The following is a 12,944-nucleotide window of genomic DNA, read 5'->3' on the forward strand; positions in this document are numbered from 1 at the left end:
ATGGGGAGACTCTTGCTATTATCAGCAGCTTCTGTGTCACTTTCATCGTCATCCATATCCTGTATATCATTTGTAGACGTGCTTTGGGGGCTGCCTGTTTTAGCGTCTGCTGCATGTAGGTGTTTTTTGAGAAACTTATCCACATCAGCCTGGGTGGTGGACTTAACTGGTCTGGGCAGAGAACTGGCACGTGCGTTGCCGATTTTGACCATGTTTAAGTCAGACATATGTGATTTATGCTTTAGTGAGTGAATGGTGGGGGTTAGGCCACTCCGCTCCCTCCAGGTAGCACAGATTTTAATACATTGCACTCCCTCAAAGAGGGGTAAGGGGGCGAAAAGAGAGTGTCTCTATGTTCGAGGTACGTCTGTGTGACCCCTCTCTATAACATCTCCACCTTTAGGTCTCCCTTGCAGCCTCAGTACTTGTAATGGTGCGCAGAGCTGGATTTCAATAAGATTTTCTTGCCCCTAGCCCAGCTGCTAGGCTGTGGAGGCCCAAGCCCGAGCCGACAGGGCACCCTGTAATGTGAAGGGGCACAGAGCAACCCCCCACGGTTCTTATTTGGCCCTGGAATTATTTTTGGAGAGGGGTCCCCTTGAACCGGGTCTGATCCCCTGTCTTCGCCCTCCTCCTGACAAAGTTCCAGTGCAGGGGACTTTGTCTGGGGTCTTCCTCTCAGCCCTGGGCCCTCCGCTCCCTGAGGCTCCACTCACAGCAGCGTTGTCGGCCGCTGGGCCACACGGGGGGGGCTATGTCGGGGAACGCCGGGATGTCAGGTGCTCACGACTAGGCCAGAGAGACACAGCAGGACGGACCCGGGGCTTCGGTGTGAGAGAGGAGCAGGCGCGCAGCCCGATGCTAGAGGGGATCACACTCACCGCCGGGTGCTGCAGAGTTCTCCCAAGACGCCGCTCCCAGCCGCCGCGAGATCTCCCGCCGCGTCCCAGGAGCTCCACGCGGCCTCTCCGGAAACCCTCGCGTCTCGCCGCTCCCTCACCTCAGATCCGCCACCCGACAGGCAGGTGAGTATCCGGGCACTCTATCTCCACAGGCCTTCCGACTTGCTCCGGCGGCCCGTGCAGCCTCAGCTCCGTCCACCCTCCTCAGGCCCGGGCGGATGTAGAGTTAAGATGGCGGCGGCGGTTCTTCTCCTGCTGCAGTCCGGAGCGCCAGACCAACCCGTACCGGGATGAGGGTAGGCGGGGGTCGTCCGGCCTTCTCGGTCCGTTCCTCTTGAGTCCCCTGATGTGTTCTGTTATTCTTCAGGTGGGTGCCTCCGTTTCTCTGGGGCCGTGCCTCCCAGGCCCTGTCAGCCCCGGTGCCCCGTCAGGTCACAGCTTTAGGGGGGTCTTAAGATGCGCCCTTGTGGGTGCAATAGAAAAATGGTGGTCTCCCCTCCCTTGTGGCGTTCTGGGGATCTGAATGGGGGAGCCAGACGGGTGTATTGTCTGTCAGGAAGCAGGATGCTTATGGATCGGTCAGGAGCTCCCTCACTCACGTCTGCCCCTGACGGCGGCCATTTTGGACTCCACCACCGCTCGGGAGCTTCCGAATTAGGTCACTGCCTCCTTCCGCCCGCGCTTGCAGGAGTTGTGGGCGGGATCCCCTTTCGCTCCCCTTTCACTACAGTGATGGCGCAGTTACTTTTTCATACAAAATGGCGACAGTTGCACAAGTCACAAAAACAGTCGATAAGGCACACATCACTTGTTTTAACGGGTCCAGTCCAAATCCTGTTTGTGACGCCAAGTAACGATATGCCAGCCAGGGCTATGGGGTACTCAGTCCCAGGCAGTGTACTATTAGGATGTGTCACTGGGTGGCTGTTGCCCGGTTCCGTGACTCTGGGGGTCGCTTTACAAAGGGGTTTATATACAGGGGGATAGTTAGTAACGTTTATTTTGTGACACCATTTGTGGGTTGCGATTATGGTGATGGAATCATCGCTGCACAGTTTTTCCACTGGGGCTGATGTGATGGCAGCCTGGATGTTAGGCCCTCCACAAGTAGGGCGGGGGAACCAGGGGGTTAGGTGATAGCGTTAGGCGCAGAAAGAAGGGGAAGCCAAACAAGGAGTTACTGTTCAACTGGTTCTCTTTACTCAGTCGATGGTAACTGGTACCCGGAGGAAGGCTGGTATTCACCTCTAGTTCCCTTAGTCGCAGTGCCGGTTGGTGACCTGGTGGCTTCTTTCCTCTGCACCTTTCTCAAGTTGGTGGGTCCCTGTGGCTTGGAGCGTCTTGGGGTCCCCTCCGTTTGTCTCTCAGTCTCTGGTCCGTACGGCGGCAGTGTGAACCCTGTAGGGACCTGGCTCTCTCATTACTGCTGGTGCCCCCGGACTTCTAAGGTCAGTGAGGTCCTGGATGGTCCCCTCACTGTGCAGATTTTTTATCAGGTCTTCCTGGATCATTTGCCTGACCTAGGGCTCTGTTCCTCGTCGGTACTATGGTTCCAGGAGTACTGCGCCGTACTCCTCCAGCAACCACACGCCTGGGCCCTCAGATATCCGTTACACTTCTATGTCAGAGCAGTTACGTCCATCTCCTCTCACTTCCACTTACTAACTTTTACTGACTGTCTAACTGTTGTCTTTTCCCACTTGGTCGTTGTCTAGTGGACTTGATCGGCTCCATCCCTGGGTGGCCATCCATTAAGTCCATGTCTAGTCTGTCACCAGTCTGTGTGAATGGGGGAAAACTGGGATTACAATGTGTTTTGCTGTTACCGGTACTGATCTTCCAGGTCCCTGGGGGTAGGCCCTGCATCTTTGGCTGGATGTGTGACCCAAAAGGGGGCTTGCCTCCACATCTCATGAAGGAGTGTAGTGGAGGGTCTGGGAGCTAAAGTTGCAGAGGCTGTCAGGAAAGAAGGGGAGTGAGCCAGTCTGGTAGCAGTGAGGGTGGTTGCTAGGAGACGCAGGTGCATGGCCACGCTAGTCAGACCCTGGACGTGAAGTAGTGGTTGGCGGGGGAGAACGGTTACCAGCCAGTCAGTCAGAAAGACGCTGAGGGAGTCAGTCGGTCAAGTACGGGGACTCTTGGTGACTAGGCACGCACGGGGAACAGGTCCCTAGAGTAGACGTCCATTTATTAATCTGCTAAACCTGCCAGTGAGGGGAACTACAAGACTCTCACCAACCATCTAGAGTCCGAGCCTCAGCAGTAATGAGATGGCCCAAAAGAGAGATCGAGCCTGGAGCCATCTCACTTGGTCCACGCTGCTGGCAAACGGGCCAAAAAGGGGAGAAAAGGCAGTAGCGACTTCCCTGGATGAATCCCACGGTACTTCAAGTCAGGGGTTATCCGAAACAAGAAGTGCTAGGAAGGCGAGTTAACGGTAACCCTTAGACCAGCCTAAAGGATACCTGATTTCACCTGGTTCATCTCAGCATCATCCGGGTACCTCACAAAACATCTAAAAGTGAGTAAAGATCAGTTGCAAGACATTTTGGACTGAGACTGAGTTATTTTGGAACCTGTTGTTCTACACATCCGAGCCCCTGGGGCCAGCCTCACTCATGGGAGGCCACACCATCCGACTGCAGACTCCATCAGCCCCAGACGCTCATTAAACCTGCAGTGGCGGTCACCCATATTCCTGACCGCAAACCGTGAGTGGCGTCACGACTCATATATATATACAAAACTGACATACCTGTTGCCAGAAATACCAAAGTGAATACTCTGTGGCATCCCTGAAGGTGGGGTGATGTCCCTGAGGCGACTGCTGCAGGTGGGCTCCACATCTGCAGTACCTTGTAGTGCCCTGATGGGTTCAGGGGCGCTACACTCTCATGAGGCAGGAAATCTCTGGATTTGATACAGTGACGGATATACCCTTTGAAGATCCTGACTTAACTCTCTGCGTGCATGGATCAAAAAGGACGGTTCGACATGGGTATGGTGGTGGTAACAAAAGATGCTGTCTGCAGAAGAAGCAGATGCATGTGCTCTCACTGAAGCCTGCAAGATGACAGCCAACATCTACTCTGTATGGAAGACAAGAGACTTGATCACAGCCAATGGAACTCCTGTACATCCCCTTGAGGTCATAAAAGAACTGCTTTGCCATTGGCAGACAGCCTTGTGGTGAGCAGGATTGAGGCCCACATTGGAGAAACCTCAAGGGATGCAGTAGGAAATGCCCTTGCTGACAGAACAGCCAAAAAAGCAGCAATGTGACCACTTACCACAGAAATAGTCAATCTGTGCTCCTTAATTGACCCCGATATGAAGAAGAAAGAAAAGATGGAAAGTCTTGGGAAAACATGCTCCTGACTCTCCAAAAGCAAGTCTCAGAAGAAGAAAAGGACAAGTGGATACAGGATGGAGCCGTACAGAATGAGAAACATCAGAGACTGAGATAGTGTGCAGAGACCATAGAAAATCACTGCCAACTTGACCAAAGAGATATAGCTGGCCTTGGGGGACAGAGTTAAGCTGGTGTCACACATAGAGACAGCGACAACGACATCACTGTTACGTCACCATTTTCTGTGACGTAACAACGACCTTGTAAGTCGCTGTTATGATCGCTGCTTAGCTGTCAAACACAGCGACGCAGCAGCGATCATAACATCGCTACATGTGCAGAGAGCAGGGAGCCGCGCACACTGCTTAGCGCTGGCTCCTTGCTCTCCTAGCTACAGTACACATCGGGTTAATTAACCCGATGTGTACTGCAGCTACATGTCACAGTGCAGAGATCAGGGAGCCGCGCACACTGCTTAGCGCTGGCTCCTTGCTCTCCTAGCTACAGTACACATCGGGTTAATTAACCCGATGTGTACTGCAGCTACATGTGCACAGAGCAGGAGCCGGCACTAGCAGCATGAGCGGCGGAGGCTGGTAACGAAGGTAAATATCGGATAAACAGGGAAAGGTCTTCCCTTGGTTACCCGATGTTTACAGTGGTTACAGCTTTCCGCAGCTGCCAGACACCGGCTCCTGCTCCCTGCTCGCTTCATTTCGTCGCTCTCTCGCTGTCACACACAGCGATGTGTGCTTCACAGCGGGAGAGCGACGACGAAAAAATGAAGCGGGACATTCAGCAACGAGCAACGACCTCACAGCAGGGGCCAGCTCGTTGCTGGATGTCACACACAGCGACAGCGACGGGACGTCGCTGCAATGCCACAGAAAATGGTGACGTAGCAGCGACGTCATTGTCGTCGTCGCTGTGTGTGACATCACCTTTAGCCTTACACACCCCATACCATCTACAGAATAGTGGGAGGGTTGAGAGGTTGAGGCAGTGTTGGAAACAGGGAAATAAGGGCATGAGAGTCTCCCCCCTTTCATTGTTCAGTGTCAGACACAGCCCAGCAGGGACCACCAAGTTGAGGCCTCATGAGATCCTGTTTGGAAGTACCCACAGTTAGGGGTACTTTGCACACTGTGACATCGCTAGCCAATGCTACCGATGCCGAGCATGATAGTACCCGCCCCCGTCGCACATGCAATATCTTGTGATAGCTGCCGTAGCGAACATTATCGCTACCGCAGCTTCACACACACTTACCTGCCCTGCGACGTTGCTCTGGCCGGCGACCCGCCTCCTTCCTAAGGGGGCGGGTCGTGCGGCGTCACTGCGACGTCACACGGCAGGCAGCCAATAGTAGCGGAGGGGCGGAGATGAGCAGGACGTAAACATCCCGCCCACCTCCTTCCTTCCGCATAGCCTGTGGACGCAGGTAAGGAGATGTTCCTCGCTCCTACAGCTTCACACACAGCGATCTGTGCTGCCGCAGGAACGAGGAACAACATCGTATCTCCTATTGGTGCGACATTATGAAAATGACCGATGCTACACAGATCACCGATTTACGACGCTTTTGTGATTGTTTATCGGCGCATCTAGGCTTTACACGTTGTGAGGTCGTTATCGGCGCCGGATGTGCGTCACTTTCGATTTGACCCCGACGATATCGCAGTAGCGATGTCGCAACGTGCAAAGTACCCCTTACTCTAACGAAACTTGTTGTTTAATTAACTAAACCTTTGACTGACATACAGTATGTCCTCGAGTTTTCTCCTCCACTCCAGATCTAGATCACGAGATGGCTGGAACCTGATTTGATGTGGCCTTCCAAGTCCTCCTGATGACCAGCACTGTTGTAAAGGTTGAAGGGAGACCCATATAGACCCATGCATTAATACTACAAAAAGATGCCAAACCTGGGACTAGGAGATGGCTGTCTCCCCTCTTTTACCCGATACTTTGTGTCAAGAAGATGATATCCAAGCTTGTGAGCCAGAGGATAACTATGCATGCCGCCTTTGATGATATCCGACCACCACCTCCTGAGGAATATGAGGCTCTGAGTGCAACCAACCCTGATGAGAGAACTGATGAGAGGACTACCACCACTTCTTTCCCCCAGCGTGGAACAAAGCTATGAGGACAGTCAAGGGGATAGGGACTGGATCTGACATCCTGTGCATAGTCTGTTGGGCAAAGGGGTTCATCCACAAGAGATGGATTATTTCGTAGGCATGTGAAGTAACCATCGGTATTAGGACAGATTGATAGACTCAACAGAAGTAAGGTAAGATTTTTTGACTATCTCCAAAGGGGGGCTGTTATGGTCAGTATTCAGTATTATATAAAGATATCCAAAACATGACTCAGAATGGCGTTTGAACTGTACTGAGACATAGGATTTTCAGATCATAAGACTTGCGTGATTCATGCTGACTTAGCTTAACATGAAATGATGAAACACATATATATATATATATATATATATATATATATATATATATATCTCAGAATAAGCTCTCTTTGCCGTTTACCCAATAGAGGGAGTGTACGTATTATTGGCTACTATCCAACTGATTTCAATAAATGTATTCAAACTTCCATGATTAAAGCAGTCATCTTTCTACTCAGACCTGTGGTTCATCTCTCGTCTGTGTGGATGTATAGCATGCATGTCTGACAGCTGACTCATGATTTGGAAGGCAGACAGGTTTAAGATGTGAGTACATATTTGAATTGCATCACCCCAAATTTTCCCCCCTTATCACCTCTAAAGGAATTCGAACCGTCACATTTACAGTCACGACATTTTGCACAGACACCTCACTTCACTCAGGGAACACCATAGACTATGTTTTGAGGGGTAAATTTAATTCCTGTACAGCTATTCTCCAAAAAACTTGCTTACATTAAAGTCAATGGAGCTTTTAGCTACAGGTCATTAATAGGAGCTATAGGCAACGAAGGACATTCTTAGTATAAGACAGATTATGTGTGAGGTAATATGATTTCGGTAGAGAAAGACACACACAGAGACACACAGAGACAGACAGACACAGACAGACACAGAGACAGACACACAGAGACAGGGACACATAGAGACAGCGACAGACACACACAGAGACAGAGAAACACAGATACACACAGAGATAGACAGAGACAGACAGAGACAGACACAGACAGATACACACAGAGACACACAGAGACAGACAGAGACACATAGAGACACACACACAGAGACAGACAAACACAAAGACATACAGAGACACACATACAGAGACAGAGAGATTTACAGAGACACACAGAGACAGACAGACACAGAGAAACACAGAGACACAGACACACAGAGACAAACACAGACAGATACACACAGAGACACACAGAGACAGACAGAGACACATAGAGACACACACACAGAGACAGACAAACACAAAGACATACAGAGACACACATACAGAGAGTTTTACAGAGACACACAGAGACAGACAGACACAGAGAAACACAGACACAGACACACAGAGACAAACACACAGAGACAGAGACACACAGAGACAGAGACAGACACACACACAGAGACAGAGACACATGGAGATAGAGACACACAGAGACAAACACACACAGACACACGGAGACAGACACATACAGACACACAGAGACAGACACATACAGACACACAGAGACAGACACAGACACAGACACACAGAGATAGGCAGACACACACAGACAAACACACTGACACACACAAAGACAGAGACACACAGAGAAAGATACACAGAGACAGACAAACACAGAGATAGACAGACACAGAGACAGACACACAGAGACAGACACACAGAGACAGACATAGTTACATAATTACATATAGTTCAACCTTCCTCCACCAATTCTACATTTGGTCACTAAGTCACTTATAACCAACAATGTTGTGTGTACTGAGGAAATCATCCAGCCCTTTTTTAAAAGCTGTTATAGTGTCTGCCATTACTACCTCTTGCGGTAGGGCATTCCACAGTCTGACTGCTCTAACTGTAAAGAACCCTTTCCTATTTAGCTGCCGGAATCACTTTTCTTCCACTCGCAGTGTATGCCCCCTTGTCCTTAGTACTGTCTTTGGAAGAAATAAGTCATGTGCCAGTCCTTTATATTGACCACACATGTATTTATATATATACATATACATATATATATATATATATATATAAATGAGATCTCCTCTGAGACGTCTTTTTTCTAAGCTAAACATATCTAACTTTTTCAACCTCTCATCATATGTGAGGCCTTCCATTCCTTGTAATAATCTAGTTAGCCGCCTTTGAACTGATTCTAACTTCTGTAAGTCCTTCTTAAAATACGGAGCCCAAAACTGGATCCCATATTCCAGATGTGGCCTTACAAGTGATTTATAGAAGGGTAACAATACGTTGGGATTCCGGGATCTAATCTCTCTTTTAATAAACCCTAAAATCTAGTTTGCTTTAGCAGCTGCTGCTTGACATTGCGTACTGCTGCTCAACTTATTTGTAATGAGAATACCCAAGTCCTTCTCCTGTTCTGTAGACCCTAGTTTGTTTACTTCCATTTAATGTAGACGCAGCTATACAGTTAGGTCCAGAAATATTTGGACAGTGACACAAGTTTTGTTATTTTAGCTGTTTACAAAAACATGTTCAGAAATACAATTATATATATAATATGGGCTGAAAGTGCACACTCCCAGCTGCAATATGAGAGTTTTCACATCCAAATCGGAGAAAGGGTTTAGGAATCATAGCTCTGTAATGCATAGCCTCCTCTTTTTCAAGGGACCAAAAGTAATTGGACAAGGGACTCTAAGGGCTGCAATTAACTCTGCAGGCGTCTCCCTCGTTAACCTGTAATCAATGAAGTAGTTAAAAGGTCTGGGGTTGATTACAGGTGTGTGGTTTTGCATTTGGAAGCTGTTGTTGTGACCAGACAACATGCGGTCTAAGGAACTCTCAATTGAGGTGAAGCAGAACATCCTGAGGCTGAAAAAAAAGAAAAAATTCATCAGAGAGATAGCAGACATGCTTGGAGTAGCAAAATCAACAGTCGGGTACATTCTGAGAAAAAAGGAATTGACTGGTGAGCTTGGGAACTCAAAAAGGCCTGGGCATCCACGGATGACAACAGTGGTGGATGATCGCCGCATACTTTCTTTGGTGAAGAAGAACCCGTTCACAACATCAACTGAAGTCCAGAACACTCTCAGTGAAGTAGGTGTATCTGTCTCTAAGGCGGGCTTTGCACGCTGCGACATCAGTAACAATGTGTTACCGATGCTGCAGCGATAGTCCCGCCCCCGTCGCACGTGCAATATCTAGGGAAAGCTGCCGTAGAGATTATTATCGCTACGGCAGTTTCACATGCACAAACCTGCCGTGCGACGTCCCTCTGGCCGGCGACCCGCCTCCTTCCTAAGGGGGCGGGTCGTGCGGCGTCACAGCGACGTCACACGGCAGGCGGCCAATTGAAGTGGAGGGGCGGAGATGAGCAGGATGTAAACATCCCGCCCACCTCCGTCCTTCTCATTGCAGCCGGCGGCAGGTAAGGTGAAGTTCCTCGCTCCTGCGGCTTCATACACAGCGATGTGTGCTGCCGCAGGAGCGAGGAACAACATCGTACCTGTCGCTGCACCGGCATTATGGAAATGTCGGAGGCTGCAGCGATGATACGATAACGACGCTTTTGCGCTCGTTCATCGTATCAAAAAGGATTTGCACGTTGCGATATCGACTGCGACACCGGATGTGCGTCACTTTCGATTTGACTCCACCGACATCGCACGTGCAATGTCGCAACGTGCAAAGCCGCCCTAAGTCAACAGTAAAGAGATGACTCCATGAAAGTAAATACAAAGGGTTCACATCTAGATGCAAACCATTCATCAATTCCAAAAATAGACAGGCCAGAGTTAAATTTGCTGAAAAACACCTCATGAAGCCAGCTCAGTTCTGGAAAAGTATTCTATGGACAGATGAGACCAAGATCAACCTGTACCAGAATGATGGGAAGAAAAAAGTTTGGAGAAGAAAGGGAACGGCACATGATCCAAGGCACACCATATACTCTGTAAAACATGGTGGAGGCAACGTGATGGCATGGGCATGCATGGCTTTCAATGGCACTGGGTCACTTGTGTTTATTGATGACATAACAGCAGACAAGAGTAGCCGGATGAATTTTGAAGTGTACCGGGATATACTTTCAGCCCAGATTCAGCCAAATGCCGCAAAGTTGATCGGACGGTGCTTCATAGTACAGATGGACAATGACCCCAAGCATACAGCCAAAGCTACCCAGGAGTTCATGAGTGCAAAAAAGTGGAACATTCTGCAATGGCCAAGTCAATCACCAGATCTTAACCCAATTGAGCATGCATTTCACTTGCTCAAATCCAGACTTAAGACGGAAAGACCCACAAACAAGCAAGACCTGAAGGCTGCGGCTGTAAAGGCCTGGCAAAGCATTAAGAAGGAGGAAACCCAGCGTTTGGTGATGTCCATGGGTTCCAGACTTAAGGCAGTGATTGCCTCCAAAGGATTCGCAACAAAATATTGAAAATAAAAATATTTTGTTTGGGTTTGGTTTATTTGTCCAATTACTTTTGACCTCCTAAAATGTGGAGTGTTTGTAAAGAAATGTGTACAATTCCTACAATTCCTATCAGATATTTTTGTTCAAACCTTCAAATTAAACGTTACAATCTACACTTGAATTCTGTTGTAGAGGTTTCATTTCAAATCCAATGTGGTGGCATGCAGAGCCCAACTCGCGAAAATTGTGTCACTGTCCAAATATTTCTGGACCTAACTGTAGGATTACTCCTAGGTGCATTACTTTACATTTATCAACATTAAATCTCATTTGATAAGTATCTGCCCATTCTGACATCTTATCCAGATCTTTTTGTAATATTGTGCTATCAAGGTCAGTTTTTAATATACTACATAGTTTTGTGTCACCAGCAAAGACTGACACTTTATTATCAATCCCATCCACAAGGTCATTACTAAAGAGATTAAAAAGAATTGGTCCTAGCACAGATCCCTGCGGTACCCCACTGCTGACTATAGCCCATTTAGAGAATGTACCATTTATGACTACTCTTTGTTTCCTATCTTTTAGCCAATTCCTTACCCAGTTGCATATACCGTAGTTTCCCTTAGTCTTTGCTTCTGGAGTTTTATTTAAGGCTATTATGTGGTACAGTATCAAATTCCTTTGCAAAGTCCAAATACATTACAGACACACATAGACAGAGACACACAGACCGAGACACACAGAGACAGACACAAAGACAGAGAGACACAGAGACAGACACACAGAGACAGAGACACACAGAAACAGACACAAAAACAAAGACACACAGAGACAGAGACACACAGAGACACACACAGAGACACACATACAGACACACAGAGACAGAGACATACAGACACATACAGAGACAGAGAAAGACCGTCAGAGAGAGAGTGGGAAAGTGAGAGAGTGGGAGAGAGAGGGAATTAGTTATTATCCCGGGAAATGTCGGGTACTACAACTAGTCTAGTATATAAAACTGAGTGTATGATCAGATCAGCAGACATGCGCAATGAATACTGCGGGTTTGCCGCCAGAGCCAGCGGTAACTGTAGGGAGGTGACCAAGGATGTATGAGTATGTTCTTGGTTGTAAAGGGGTTAAACATTGACAAATCCCCCATGCCAGATGGCATTCATCCACGGATAGTGAGGGAATTGAGCTCAGTAATTGACAGACAGCTGTATCTTATATTCTTAGACTATCTTGTAACAGGGTTGGTACCTCAGGATTGGAGAATGACTGTATGGTACCAATATTTAAGAAAGGTAAGAGGGTGGGTCCAGGCAACTACTGTCTGGTAAGTTTGACATTAGTGATGTGCAAGGTTTTTGAGGTAATTTTTAGAGATGATATACAATGATATATTGGAGAGAATAATGAAATAACTGAAAACCAACATGGATACATGAAAGATACACATGTGGTCAAAATTGTTTGTATCCCTCGTTTAGTGAAAGAAAAACGCACAATGGTCACAGAAATAACTTGAATCTGACAAAAGTGATAATAAATTAAAAATCTATGAAAATGAACAAATGAAAATCAGACATTGCTTCTCAACCATGCTTCCACAGAGTTTTTAAAATAACAAAAATCATGAAATAGACCTTGACAGAAATGATGGTACCTTGAAAATAATGTTTCAAAAGGGGCATGTTAAATCAAGGTATGTCCAGTAGTTAACATCACAGGTGTCTACAATCTTGTAATCAGTCAGTGGACCTGTATTTAGGGCTACAGATACTCACTGTGCTGTTTGGTGACATGGTGTGTACCACACTCACCATGAACCAAAGGAAAGAGTTGTCTCAGGAGATTAGAAAGAAAATTATAGACAAGCATGTTAAAGGTAAAGATTATAAGACCATCTCCGAGCAGCCTGATGTTCCTGTAGCTACAGTTGCACATATTATTCAGAAATTTAAGATCCATGGGACTGTAGCCAACCTCTCTGGATGTGGCTGCAGGAGGAATATTGATGACAAATCAAAGAGACGGAAAACCCGGAGTGCCCAGCACACTCAGCTTTATATATTAGATACATGTGTGGTCAATACAAAGGATTGGCACATTACTTA

Source organism: Anomaloglossus baeobatrachus, chromosome 7 (genome assembly GCF_048569485.1).
Source record: "Anomaloglossus baeobatrachus isolate aAnoBae1 chromosome 7, aAnoBae1.hap1, whole genome shotgun sequence".
Taxonomy (NCBI): domain Eukaryota; kingdom Metazoa; phylum Chordata; class Amphibia; order Anura; family Aromobatidae; genus Anomaloglossus; species Anomaloglossus baeobatrachus.